This window comes from Anas platyrhynchos, chromosome 3, assembly GCF_047663525.1.
Source record: "Anas platyrhynchos isolate ZD024472 breed Pekin duck chromosome 3, IASCAAS_PekinDuck_T2T, whole genome shotgun sequence".
NCBI lineage: Eukaryota > Metazoa > Chordata > Aves > Anseriformes > Anatidae > Anas > Anas platyrhynchos.
The window spans coordinates 11231901-11245873 of record NC_092589.1 but is presented as its reverse complement, the minus strand read 5'-3'; the positions used below and the strand labels follow the sequence as shown (position 1 = coordinate 11245873).

General features: G+C 48.3%; 2 long non-coding RNA genes across 2 annotated transcripts; one reads left to right on the top strand and one right to left on the bottom strand.

Annotated features, from left to right (window-relative positions):
• Window positions 1-7476: 7476 nt before the first annotated feature.
• On the top strand, window positions 7477-13737 carry LOC140002086 (uncharacterized). The gene is made up of 2 exons (XR_011807967.1): window positions 7477-8914; window positions 9551-13737. It is a non-coding gene; the product is annotated as an uncharacterized lncRNA (long non-coding RNA).
• LOC113843086 (uncharacterized) lies at window positions 10387-11328 on the bottom strand. The gene is made up of 2 exons (XR_003496045.3): window positions 10959-11328; window positions 10387-10852 (listed from the first exon to the last, which is right to left on the bottom strand). It is a non-coding gene; the product is annotated as an uncharacterized lncRNA (long non-coding RNA).
• Window positions 13738-13973: the final 236 nt, after the last annotated feature.

Sequence of the window (13973 nt, the reverse complement as noted above, 5' to 3'; positions counted from 1 at the left end):
ACACATTAAATAACACTGTATAGTGTGTAAATATCCTATGGAACCCTCTGCCCAATTATCCTTGGAAGCTTAAAAAATATTTACATAGATTGTGAGAAGAGTCTCGTTAGCTAAAGCATAAGGGATAAATTCCCTCGTGTTTCAGGACCTCAGCTAATTACTATCTGCACATAGTACAGAGTTTTCTAGCAATGCAGTGCACTCCTTGATCATCCAGTGTAGTGATGTTCATGTTCCCCAGGAAAGAAAGCCACTGGCCTAGACAAACACTGTGAATGTGATCAGCATCTGGTTTGAGAGCATGCATTTTTAAAATTTATTTTTATGCTGAGATAAAATATGCTGAGATGGCCTCAAGAGCCATCTGGCTGCAGAAAACAGCTACTTTTGAAGATTTGTTTTCAATTTTTCTGATTTTTAAACTTCAAATCTCTGGAATCTGAGCTTCAGAAGGTGTTCTTCCCTTCTGGTTGTATTATTTGTAATAAGGACAGATTTTTGCCCTTGTTGGTGTGCAATACAGCATTTCCATGAGTTTGTCTAGGTACGAGAAGAGCAGAAGTGCTTTTGGTGGAACTTTGCTGGGGAAAGACTATGCAGTCACCTTGAAAACACCACTGCTTGCACAACACCACATGCAGCAAACCCATTTCAACTCTAGCCGCACATCCAAATGTAGAATTCAGACCCAAGACAAACACAAAGCAAGGAGATATGTCTAGTGAGGTACTATTTGTATTTTCAAATACCTCTACTGAACATAACATTTGAATGAACACAGTTGTGTATGATTAGTTTATGACAAGTTGCTTACTTTCAGAAAATTACCCTGTATGTTTAGCATTTTAATAGTCCAGTATGAAGACAGACTTTGAAGGCAAGTGAGATACCATTTCAACGTATCAGCTGTCTTGGAATTCTTAACATCAGCATATCATCTCTGCCTGTCAGCATAAAACTTCTTCTTGGCTGCAGATGACTGCAAGTAACAAAAATAAGTGTTCAAGCTGGGTGCAGAAGGCAGTGCTGGCAAGGAGCAGGATGCCCATAAACAGTTATAAATAAAAACCCATCTCTCAAAGGAGAGGCATGGGGTCAATTCACTAAACAATAGCCATCAAAATAAATCCAGCAGGACTGTCAGAAACTCCTAGTTCATCCTACAAGGTAAAACTCTTTCTGGCAGAGCTATGCTATGGAGGTTAATCAGCAGAGTTCTCCACCCTCAGAGCCAGCTGCTCAGCTCTCCGCTGCACACGTACTGCAGACACTCCTCACTTGGTATCTCAACCTGTGTCCATTAGGGTAACTGTAAGCAAATGGAAGGGAAAGTAAGTGCGAAGGGAACAAGCTAACCTGGCCAGTAGAAGGGACCATAGTTCAGATCACAATGTAGGAGTTCAGTTTGCTGGCAGGTAGCCTCCGAAAAGGTCCCCTCCCTCTCTGCTTTTTTTTCCTCCCAACAGCCATTTTCAGCTCCCACAACAAATCCTTATCAGCCTCATCCTTGAGCTTTTTCATCCCAGGCAGAATAGGCTGCAAAGTCTCACACAATCTTCACACGTTGTCCTCCCCCCAAACAGGGGGAAACTTGTGCTTCCACTGTAGGCAGCACAATGGAGGAGTAGAAATACTTGTGCTCCTTTCACCTGTGTTACTGTTCTACACAGCAGGCAGCCACTCCATCCCTCACAAATATTTGTGTGCTTGTGGCTCAAAGCAGATAGGATGGCTCCAGCTTGGGTAAGCACTTTTAGGGACTCTCCCAGTCATGCTACATAACACATGTGTACAGCACAGAGGTGCCTGGAGACACGTCCTTTGCGTGTGAGTGCATTGTGCCATCAAGATATCCAGGTCTGGCAGTGAAGCAGTCCTGGATAGACCTCTATGTGAAGAACAGGGCAGACAGCATCCATCTGCTCAGTTTTCCTGTGCATAATACAATGTTATGCCACACATTTCCAAATAATGAATAACACCAGGCATACACACACAAAATGGAAGAGACATTTGTGTGTGTCCTTACACACATTTGCGTCAAACGGTGCACTCCCCAGGAGACCAACCTGTTAGAAGCCATCCAGCCTCCCTGCCCAGATGATTTTCCATACATCCCAGGATGTGGTGAACCCAGGCCTTCTGGCTGACCTTGGTGTGCTGATTACAACCTATAGTTGGGAGCAGAGTCATTAGTACCCCCTTGGACTGCTGACATGAACTACTTAAATGTTTAAAGACCAACTATAAGCTAAACATTTAAAGGAGCAGGAATTCATGCAACAAAAATCTTAGTGAACTGGATGCAAAAACATCACGTGGTCCTTACACCAACAGCAATCACATTTGTGCATCAATATGGCACTGTAAGAACGAGCTGTGCTTGTTTTGCCTTCAGTATTGGTCTGTAGATGTTACAGCCTTTATAATTGTAAGAAGCCAGCACCCTGTGCGAACAAAAGATGTGCACAGGTAAAGTCATCTGTTCATTTATTTTGAAAGAGGGGTTCATATATTGACGACAGAAAACTGCATTACTAGAAACAAGCATCCCAGGTAAAGCAGAATGTATCAGCACAGCCACGGCAAGGGGTTTTTGCTGCTCCTCTCAGCCACCCCAATGTGGGGCTGGCTTCCTGCAGCAGCACAGCATCAGAATAATGGAAGAGGAAGAGAAGCGGCACTGCACGCAGCCTGAGGTGAGCCACCCAGCTGCACGCAGCTGGAGACAGTTTGCTTTGTGCAAACACCATGATCTGCACAGGAAGGGGGTTTGATTCAACATTTATACTTCTGTGATTTACGACTATTTTAAGCCCTCAGTAACAGAGGGCTTCCCTGCCCAAGGCACTGTTTGCCTTATGTCACTTTGCAGCAATGGGGCCGGAGCTGCCTGCTGTCCCTCCCGAGACACGGAGCAGCAGCTTTTCCTCATTCAGACAGAGCCGCACAGGGCTCTCCCCTCCGCAGCTCCAAACATACCCAAGGGACATTACATAGGACTCCCTGACCCAAGATTTTCTATTCTCACCCCCAGTTGTTTTCTTTGGCTGGTTTGGTTAGGGCTTTTTGCAGATTATACAAGGCTGTGTTATCGTTTAGGGCTTTCAGAGTCTGTCTCAACATTAAGAGTGGATGATCTGAGCAGCCACAATGCTGTCTGCTGATGGTATCAAACAATAAATGGTGTCACTATTACATATCAGAGCCTTCCCTGCTGCTCCTGTACTTGTTTCCAGGAGGAAAAGGCAGTGATGTTTATTTTTCAGCATGTAAACAAACACATAACTACCTCGTGGCATTTTCAAAGAACAGAGTATAATAAGCATCTAACGCTGACTTGATTGGGTGTTAGACGTCAAAACACCATTAAGGAATTCCAGTGCTCAGAAAGCATTTCTGCATGAACAGCCAACTGCTTCAGGTAGCCTAAGGCCAGCAGCCAGCGGCTGGGCTCTTGCATCTTTTCTTTTTAATGCTACTGCAGCCTCACTGAACAAGCAATGCTGTGCCAGGAGAAAAACCTGGATGCCAGCTTCTGTTAGAGCAGCCGGCTGTGCTGAGATGGAAGGTGAGGGTAGCAAGGGTCTAAGGCTGAGCTAAGCTCTCAGACTCTCAACAGAAGCCAGACACTAAACATGTGCTTTTGGTTAAAAACAAACAAAAAAGCAACACTAACCCCAAATCCACACCACACAGATATTCCTGAGTCCCAAGTCACATAGGAAGCCATAGAAAGCTCTTTGCCACTGACACAACAGGTCTGTATGCCAAGCAAAATGGGTTAGTGACAGCTGTGAGGGTGCTGAGCAAAAACCAGATGCACACACTGAAGAACACAGGCAACATCTCTGGCAGCCTGCCATTATAAAAAGAAGGGAAAAGAGACCAAGTCTAGCAAGAGCCATGTATTTTGCAATAGTTTTTGCAATATTTATCAGTGCTTTAGCTCTGCTGTCCTCAGATAACCACATCTAACCAAGTATAGAAGTGTCAGAAGGGTTTGATTCAGTCTGGCCTTAGACAAGCTCACACAATTTGGGACACCACAAGTCAGCACAGGTGTAAGCTTCTTGAGCCTGTATAATTCCTATTCACAGCAGGGTTACAGTCAGTGTTGGCTGAACATCCTCTTGGTCCTCAAACTTAGCAGCTGCATCCAACTGCTCCAGTAGTAAGGCAAAGCCTGGAAGCACCCATTCATTATGTTTTGGCCTCCTACGTAGGAAGGGAGATACACCACAGTTTGGCTACAACAGAAGAGAACAGTAAGTCAGATTCCACAGAAAGAAAAGGGTAAAAGCCACAATCCATATTTATTCCCCACTCCACAATTTTCCACAAGGAAGCGTTGGCATTTGTTTCATGGTCTCTCCAAGGCAGTTTGTTCTTTAGCCAGGGTGGTCACCAAGACCAAGTAAGCACCAAGATTTATTCCCCATGAAAGCCAACATTTGTCAGCCTAAGGCAAGCATGGTGCCAAACACATGCAGTTCCCTATGAAAGCATTCAGAGATGACTTTCTCCTCCAGGTTGTGAGGCCCAACATTTGCCTCTCATGATTTCTGAGTTCCCACAGCTTGCTGCTCATCCTGCAGCACCCAGACCCAACAAAATGAGCGCACATTGCAGCTTCCTGCCTGGGAGGTATGTGTCCCCCCAGTTGTTAATATCGCCTTCCCCTTGTGAGAAGGCTGACAACATATATTCTTGCTTCAGAAGTCACTTGAAAGTCACCTGAACCTCCTCAGCTGGCAGCAGGGTTATCAGGAAACCTGGACGTAGACCAAGAAACAGATGAGAATCAATAACACCCAGCTTACAAGGCTGAGCAATAGGTAGGATGGGGAAGCTGTCCAGTGGAGAGAGGAAAAAAAGGCCTGGAAAACTGTCTTCATATTTGTTGGCCTTGAGCTCAGTGAGATGAAGGCAGGTATGAGAAGAACAAACTGAGGGGTTTGGCTGGAGTTTAGAAGCACCTTTCAGGATTGTCACCTCGAGCAAGGTGATGAGTATGTGTCCAGACTGTCCTTGTACACCAGAGAGAGAGTAGGAGAGTTGCATGATGCAGCATCAGTGTAAGAAGTTTTTAGGAATCCGTAAGCAGGTATCACAAGGGGAGTCGAGCTGCAGAATTGGTGTCAGAGGAAGGAAGGGCTTGAAGGGGAGAGAGAGATAGTGGTAATGGACTGGTCACTGAAAAGCTGAGTGGTGATTTGATGGACAGTGTTAAATGGTACCAAGTGATAGGAGACCTTGGTAGCCAAGAGTAAAGCACCACTCTCCAGGTGAGGGAGCCTTCTGGAAATCTGGATCAGCTGTGTGCCAGAAAAGGTATCAGGAAAAAGGAAACATACAGGTAGGAGGTCAAAGAAATTGAGGCAGAATCGTGATTCTCTTGATACAGGCAGCACAAGCGAGAAATAAATCAAAGCAGAAAACCAGTGCAGAAAAATTAAGCAGACAGAGGGCAGCAACACTGGAAGGAGATGGAAAGAGTACCTCTGCACATCCATGCAATTTAGGACTAGAGGCATTGTACAGCAGTTTTGGCTGACAGTCAGGCTGTAATCTAGCCTTAGTCACCCTTTACAATTTTTCTTTAAAGTTTAAGATACTTTTGAAACCTTGAAATCAATTCTGAAAATTGGTTCGAACTAAGGGAAGTAGCCAAGGAAGCCTCAGTGCAGAGTAACAAATTCAAAACTCGCTAAGTAACACGGGACACAATAACAACTGTGCACCGAGGTACTTTTGATGGACAAGACCTCACTGGATTATAAACTTCTTCAGGCCTATCTTGAACTGAAGCTTTGCAATACCTCACCACTGTGCTCCTTTCTTCTCCCACACAGGGATGTGTATGAAGCCAGCTAATTCCCCTCTTCATCACTCCCCCCACCCAAACTCACTCATTTCTACCTGATGCCACAAGCAATGTGCCCCCTTGTGCAGATCCTGTCCCTGAGGCTTCTCTAAGCCACGAGGTGGTTTCACCAGCTTGCCTCCACTGTTGCTGTCGAAGTACTTACAAGCTCTGACCATGTTGTCTAGGCACACAGTGGAAGTCAGCACCTAGGGATGACAACATTAGTGCAGCTTCTGTAATGGCCATGAAACAAAATACATCTGGCGAGAAGTCCTCTCACCTCTGACCCCATGTAATCTTACAGGCTTCCTACATTCAGCCCACGTAGTTTTTCCAATTTGCCCCCGTTCCACAAAATACATATTTATGAATTGAAATGTAAGCACATGGTTTTTCTTCCTGCTTCCCATTTTCAATACATTTGCTACTCAAAACTGTTTTTTGAAGGCAAATTGCAACACAAATATTGTTCCAGTCACAGCAGTCTATTCCCTTACACTAATACAGAACAGGCAGTACAAGAAGTTGAATTCCTCAGCTGGTGTAAACAAAATGGAAGTAATAAATATGGTTACAGCTTAGGACCTTTGAATGGCTCTCAAATAGCCCAGATTATGAATTGTTTGAGATGGAACCACAGGAAATTTAATTTACCCTTACTACTGCTACAACTCACTTGCCGTAGCTCCAAGGAACATCTCATTTATAATAACAGATCAGGGAAGAGTTCCAGCAAAAAGAACTGAAGAGGCTTTAAAGAGCTGGAGGAAGGAGGATTTCCTTATCCCCAAGCAAGGGCTCCCCTGGCATCCCCCAAAATGAACTTGGCTTGAACAAGACTAATACATGATACACTGTCATTATAAGCATTAGAGACACCCAGAAGATTAAAAAAAAAAAAAAAAGCAAGAAACATTATATATATATATATTAAAATAAGTAGTATGCTGTTCCCAAAGGGGTAGAGGTGAGGAAACCCACTGTGTGCACAGACCTGACACCCTGCTTACAGCAAAGAGAGCTCACATGCCCTGAAAGGAGAAGATGGAAGAGCCACAGAACGATGAGGAGCAGACTGTAAGAACAGGAATCCGCTGGGCTAGGGCAGCACAGCTTCAACCTGCTGGCTGAAAGACACAGGAGAAGCCCAGAATGCTACAAGGAGCTGCTGCTGAGCTGTACAACCATTACAGGGGGACAACCAGAAACATTCACATGCCCCAAAAGTAACTTCGCATCGCCTGCTAGTTCTGAGTGTCCGTGTCAGCAGCTACTCTCTGATGGACCAGAATGACCTAACACCCACTAAGGAGAAAAGGAAGAAATTAAATACAAACACTTATTTAAAAGGAATAACTAAAAACAACAAAAAAAGACATTTCATCATGACTTTCATCCCCTCCCTCCTGTAATCCCCCAGCACCCCTATCCTCCTGGCAGCACCTCCCTGGAGCAGCCTGCACCTCTCCCACCACCCTCCTCCCCAGCTGAGGGCATCGCATGTCCAAAGGAGCACAGCCCCCCCCCTCCCAGCTGCCTCTGGTTGACCTGGCTGTTAATTGCAAACCACTGGCTTCTTCCCTTACCAGCCTCGGAGTTTCAGGGTTTCTGTGCCCCTTAAAGCCTCGCTGCTTGAACAAATTTCATTTTCTGTTAACTATGAATACCTGAGTTCAACAGTCAAACCTCTTCCTGTGTGCTGAAAGGCACCATCCATTTTTGAAACACTCCCTTGCATTTTTTTTTTTAAAACAAATTTGTTGAGGCTGGGCTCTTAACCCCGTGTGGTTTGCTTTCTGTGAGCAGCTGTGGGAGGGAACTGCTCCTGAATACAGAAAATATGCAGCGAAAATGAATTTCAGAGATGCGTGTTGCTTTGTTTACAGAAACCAATTTTAAAATGAGCCTTCAGCATTCACAGCGAGACCTGCTGGGGGATTGCTGAAAAGATGTTGAAATATTTTCCTCAATACATTTTTGATGAGGTTTATAGTCAAAAACTTCAAAACTGGAAAACTGGCCGTTTTCTTTTGAGCTCCAGATAAGATTGTAAATAACTTAAAAAAAAAAAAAATCATCCTTAAAATCTCCTTTTATCAGGCTTTTCAGAATTCCCACTAATAGTTTTCACCCCAATTATATGTATACCTGTGGCCTTTGGCCAGTTGTATTTCCTTCTCTATATTTACATGCTTGGGAGAGGTGGGATTGCTCCCAGGGATGAGCGAGCCCTTGGCAGAAGAGTGGGTCTCCTAGCTAGAGCCCTACATTTAAAAATCTGCTGCAAATCTTCAAAAAATCTTCGAGGATGCCAACAAACACCCTTCGACCCCTTATGCTATGGCCCTTGTCACCTGGCAGGGCTGCTTATTTATCTCCTGCTCAGCACCTCAGGGCCCATGTACAGAACACGCCTGAGAAACTCCTCAGCACCCGTCCTCAGCATCGTCACAGCTGCTGCCAACATTTTCAGTCTGAAACTTAGCTGCAGCAAGAAATGGTGGTAAAGACGGTGCTGAGCCCACTCGTGTGGAGATCCGTATCTGGAGATTGCCTGTCAGTCTTGCATCAAAGAGGCAGTGGGGAAAAAAGAGCTGAATACCCCTGCAGAGGAAGGAGGAAGAAGGATGCAACCCCGGTATTTCCCAGCAGAGCGCAGAGAAGCAAGAAGCACCCTGCTCATTCCTTTCGCAGTGAGAAATGCCTGAGAGCTTACAAGGCTGATGCTGCAGCAGCTGAGATTTCAGGACTTTTTCACCAGGTTTTCTGCCTGGGATACTGACAACTGTCAGAAACTTGCCTGGAAGCAATAAACTAAGCCCCAAAAAATAAAGCATAAGCGAAAGGCACAAGTGAAAGTCATATCTGAACAGGCGAGACACCGTGCCAAAGCAGTCAGCAGCCCAGTGGATATTTTAGACTGTTTAATCCCTCAAAGATATGCCAAATATATATCTGCAAGTCCTCAGCAGACAGCTCTGCTTCAGGGAGAGGCTCATGCCAAAGAAAAGCAATGTTGGTGCCTTCCTTCTGCTGCAGCTTCTGGTAAGCAAAAGTTATAATCTAATAATTGTCATACGGTGGAAATAATTGGAGCCCTAATGACCCTGTTCTACAGCCCAGCAAGTAGCGTTCCCAAAATGCAAAGCTGAATCACTTTATGAGGAAATTCCCCCACGTTTGAGGCAGCCAGCAGAGCTGGGGCAATGGATACCCAGCGCCTTCCCTTTGGTTTTTGGTAACATTTCCTGGCCTGCCTTGCTGGGCAGTGCCCCATATAGGTGCAGCAGCCTGAGAAAGGGGGTGACGCTGACGTGCTGTGCCGCTCGCCGGTGCCATGCTGCACCCTGCTGCAGAGATCTGCTCCCCTGCTGCAAACCTGCATGAGCCCAGCCCCAGGAGGCAAGCAGGAGCTGCCCGGCACCGTCTTGGTCGGGTGCCTGCTGCTGAAGCCAAGGGAGGGAAAGGGGCTGACTGCTGCCATGGCATGAACCCAAATCGCTGCCGGGGGAAAGGTCCCTCCTCGAGGTTTTTCCCTCCGCTGGGCAGGAGGCACGGAGAGCATTTTGCACGCTCTATTTTCCTGCCAGCTCAGAGCAAGGCCTGGGGCGCGGGTGTCATTCCGCATTGCTTTTCTCCGTTCCCTGCAAACCTTTAACCACCGCGTTTTCCTCCTGCCAGCCAGCGGACAGGAGTGAGACCTGGTGCAAGGCGCAGGCCGAGAGGCCAGAAAGACATTCGCCTTCCTTCCAAGCGCACCAGCGATGCGGGGCTGAGCCCTCGCTGGGATTTCTGAGCTGGTTGGGAATCAGGAGGGACCGGGGGGACCCGCACCCCCTCTGCAACCCAGCGGGTTGCTCGTGTACAGGCACAGCGGGGATGAATCCCCCCGCCCCTTCCCGGCCGCTGCCGCAGCTTGCTGTCGCCTTTTTTCTTCCGATCTCTGCCGCCCTCTGCTGAGGCAGAGAGGAGAGAGAGCCCTTGCGATTAGCCCGAGCGTCAGGATTTTTGCTGCAAAAGATCATGCTCGTCCTCAGGAAAACGTCAGCGCGGGCATCGCAGCCCGTGTTCTCCTCCTCTTTGTCCCCAGCATAAGCTCCGAAGCCACGAAGCGCATCCCCGAGGGCGGTGTTTCTTCTTTCATCACGGCACGGTGCTTTAGGAGTTCATTCATCATCACCGCCTTGCATGAGGCAAATACTGGTTTAACCGATTTACAGAGAAGTAGGGAAAAAAAAAAAAAAAAAAAAAAGGTGTGTGTGTGTGTAAGAAAAGGGTTAAAGGCTCTGGCTTGAAACCAGGCCCCTGCACTTCGGATTTTGCACCTGAATTTCTCCCTGCCCCTCAGGAACCCTTCTGGGAAATTTAGCCCTGAGCCATCTGTGGCTGCTAACAACCCCAATTCACAAGGGGCATCTGCTTCCCATCAGCAACCCCGTGATGAGGCTGCCCCTTGCACAGGCTTGCCTGGGCCCTGTGCAGGTGTCATTTTTAAGTAAGTTAAGAGAAAAAATGAGTTTTTGAAAGAGAGAGGGAGAGAAACACAGTGACAAGCGAGCACTGCTGGAGCCACACAGCTACGTGTGTACATCAGGCACCAGCATTTCCTGAGCGCTGCTGTTCCCATCACCTGCTGCATAACAGAGGCTTGAACCGTGCGCAGACTGCTTCGCTTCTGCTGTGTGTGCAGAACCCAGGGAGGAGACAAAACCCCTCAGGCAGGCTCCTGTCTGCAGGGGCAGACTGAGAGCCTGGTGCCCAGCAGGAAAAGCTCCCCCAGACGCCTGCTGGAGAGCCACAAAATGCCAGCGAGGCTGCTCCCGCACAGATCCGCTCAGCCGTGGGAGGGAGGCAAGGCAGCACAGCAATCCAGCCCCTCGCTTCCCTCCTGCACCTCTAGGAACAATCGCTTCATTCCTCGACGCCCGAATCTTCCCCTCTGCAAAGCAAGAGCACCATTTCCATCGTAAAGCTGCTTGAGAGCTGTTGGTAACGAGATTTATTATTATTGAGGAGTTATTTAGTGCAGCTTTTAGATCCTGCATCATTGATTTTGCTTTACAGACTCAGTGGCTCCTGCTGCTATTACCGGTTAACTCGCGCAGGCCACTCGGTAGCTTCTGGATGCTGTTTCTCGAGCAGGACCCAGCGTGCTTGGAGCTGCACAGGGAGGAGCATCGGCTGCGACCACCAGAGGATTTGGGAGAAATGAGATCCTGAGTATTTCTGATGAGCTCTGTGGAAAGCGGCAGGTGATGGCAGCCCCTAGAGCAGGCCTTTCCTCATCGTTCCTGCTGCCTGTAGGCCCTGCAGCCAATTCAACACCTCTGAGCAAGCTCTGCCACGCTGCGCTTCTCTCCTCCATATAACCCCTTGGGAAGGCTGCAAAACAACCGTGCAAAGGGAGATGTCCTGGTCAGGTTTTGTTACTGGGTTTCAGGTGGGGAGGTGGGCACACACCTGGTTCACACACCTGCTGGCTCCAGGCCTTCGGCAGCTTGTGTTATTTGGATAGCAACTTGCAGTTTCCCCCCTCAGCACAATCCGTACCATTTGGCTTAGTGGGATTAATAACAACCAGCAACAACAAGAAAGCAGGTTTGCCACAAGCAGATTGCCTGAGCATCCTTTGTGTTTCTGAGCATGTGAAGGACAAGATCCTGAGTCACCAAAGAGAAAGGTCTCAGGAAGCCCAGACAAACCATGAACCACTCGGCAGCATTTCTGCTTTGTTTGCACGGCTGTCACTCAGCCGTACTCACAAAACTACGTCTCCCTCTAAGCAGCCGAGCTGCCAGTTTGTGGTCTGGTGTGAAACAGCACAAGTTCAGGATTGGTGCTGCCAGTGCTTCACCTCTCTGGCCATCAGTGCCTGGTCCTCACAGAAATCCCACAGCTTCAGTTGCACACACCAACTTGATGCTCTCACAGGCAATGCCCTGAGGAAGGCAGAAGATGCTGCCAAAGCCTGAGGTGCAGACTGTGCCCAGCTTTCCACGAGTAGGTGAGGAAGAGCATGCACACAACCCCTTTTCTATAGGTGCTAGGCTCAGCAATGCTTCTGACATATCCTCTGAATGCATCATCCCACCTTATGGTTGCTTTTAACCCCCAAACAAAATCCCAAGCAGGAGCTCAGAGCTTGGCTTCCAGCCCCCAGGGCTGGGTTTTCATTCAAGCACATTTCTGTGTTGCTCTGACCCCATTCACAAAGCAATGCAGGACAGACGGCGTCTGCAGGCAGGAGACGTCGCGGCAGCAGACGTGGAAACGGCCTCGTGGTACCAGGAGATCTGGCGTGCGCTGGAACAGCTCAGCAGCAGCACTGAGCCCTCTCCTCCCCAGGACACAAGAAATCATCGTTGAGCCACACTGACAGATTTTGATTTTCATATACTGGGTGAGAATGGTCAATTCTTAACAGGGTAATTGAAGTTCCTCTTTAATAAACCAGCATAAAGCATTTTATGGCTCCCGGCTAGCGTCCAGTGTAACTGAAGTTCAGATAAAGGCATCGACAAAGAAACATCTATTGCATCTAATGTTTATTGACCAGATATAAAAGCAGCAGGCTGTGGCAAGAGTTCTCCAGAGAGCTCGCTGCTTCAGCTCCAGTGGGGGATGTCTTTGCGTTTTGGCTGGCGCTGCTTTGCTGCACGCAGCGAGCGCCTTTGCAGCTCCCGTCTCCCCATGGGGAGATCTGAGCTCCTCTGTTTTTTCACCACCCGCTTCCATCCGTTATCGTGACGGCGGCTGGAAGCTGGGCACGAAGCAGCCTGCCTCGAATCAGGCAGCGAGGCTGAGCTTATCGCCGCCAAAACACAGCTCCCCGCGTGCATGGCTGGGCTGCCGCGCTCATCGCCTCACCCGAGGGGCTGCGGGAGCGCGGGTGCGGTGCAGAGGGGCCAGGTGGAAGCGCGATGCTGGAGCCCGCTGCTTTATTTAACTCCAGATTTCTTCGCCTCCCTACAGAGGCAGCTTTCTGCCTGCACTTCTCTAACGCTCTCTCTGTCTCAGCCCCAGGCATCACAACAACTTTGATTTCTTAAAGACAGACAACTGTATTTGTACTGCATTCTTTGTACCCACGAATATCGCAGAGGTGAAGACGGCACAAGAAATGAGACGGCCTTAACAAAACCAACCCCCACGCTCAGAGCCCTGCCACTGCAAGCTGCTTGTGAATAATCTGGAGTTTTCAGGTCAAACTAAAGGCTCGAAAATAACATCCTAGCATCGTCAGATGGCAACAGCACAGTGGCCTATTCCTGCTGTAATTTTTGCTGGAGAACAGACTTTCGCGGTTTCTGCTACCTGCTTTCATCTTCCCTTTGCGCTGCTTTAATCGTCTCTGCCCTCCTACCTCATTGCAACCACGGAAACCCATCCGTCCTGCTCATTTCTCCTCTGCCCCATCGCATCCCTCCCTCCCCTCCTCCTGAGCACCCCACGCTGGGTTCCCATTCCTTCCCCGGGATGAGCACCCCTCTTGGTTTCTCCTCTGCTCGCAGTGGTGTTTCCTCTACATCACTTCCAGCACCGTATGCTTCTCCCTCTTGCATCTGCCCCTTCCTCCCCACAGTTGCCTGCTTTTTATGTCCCTCCTTGCACTAAAACAGGCAGCCAGTTGGTATTCCCACCCGGGAGGAAGAGCACTGGGCTCCATTCTTGGGTACGGTTTTGAATTCCCATTGCTAACACAGCCAGTCTCCTCCGGTTACCCAAAAGGGAGCTCAGCAGACGAGTTTTCAGCTGCCAGCTAGGAAGCATCCTCAGGAGTATTCTCTATTTCTGTCGATAGCTCCTCCATTGCTGCCACCACACACTGAGATCATATATCCCAGTACTTTTCCAGGGGAAAAGACAAATTAGCTAGAATCTCGCAACTTTCAAGCGGCAATCCTAAATTATCTCAAGCCTAACAAGAAGCAGCACAAGTGCAGCAGCAACGTGACGTGGGCTGGCTTTCGTGCCCAGTATCTGAACACAACACCACAACAGGCCACACCTGTCCTGAGCAGCCACCAGCACAGACAGAGCGCAGCTCGGGGCCTAAATGGACTCGGTGGACGTGTTATAGGGGTGGCCTGCAGCCTACGGGAAT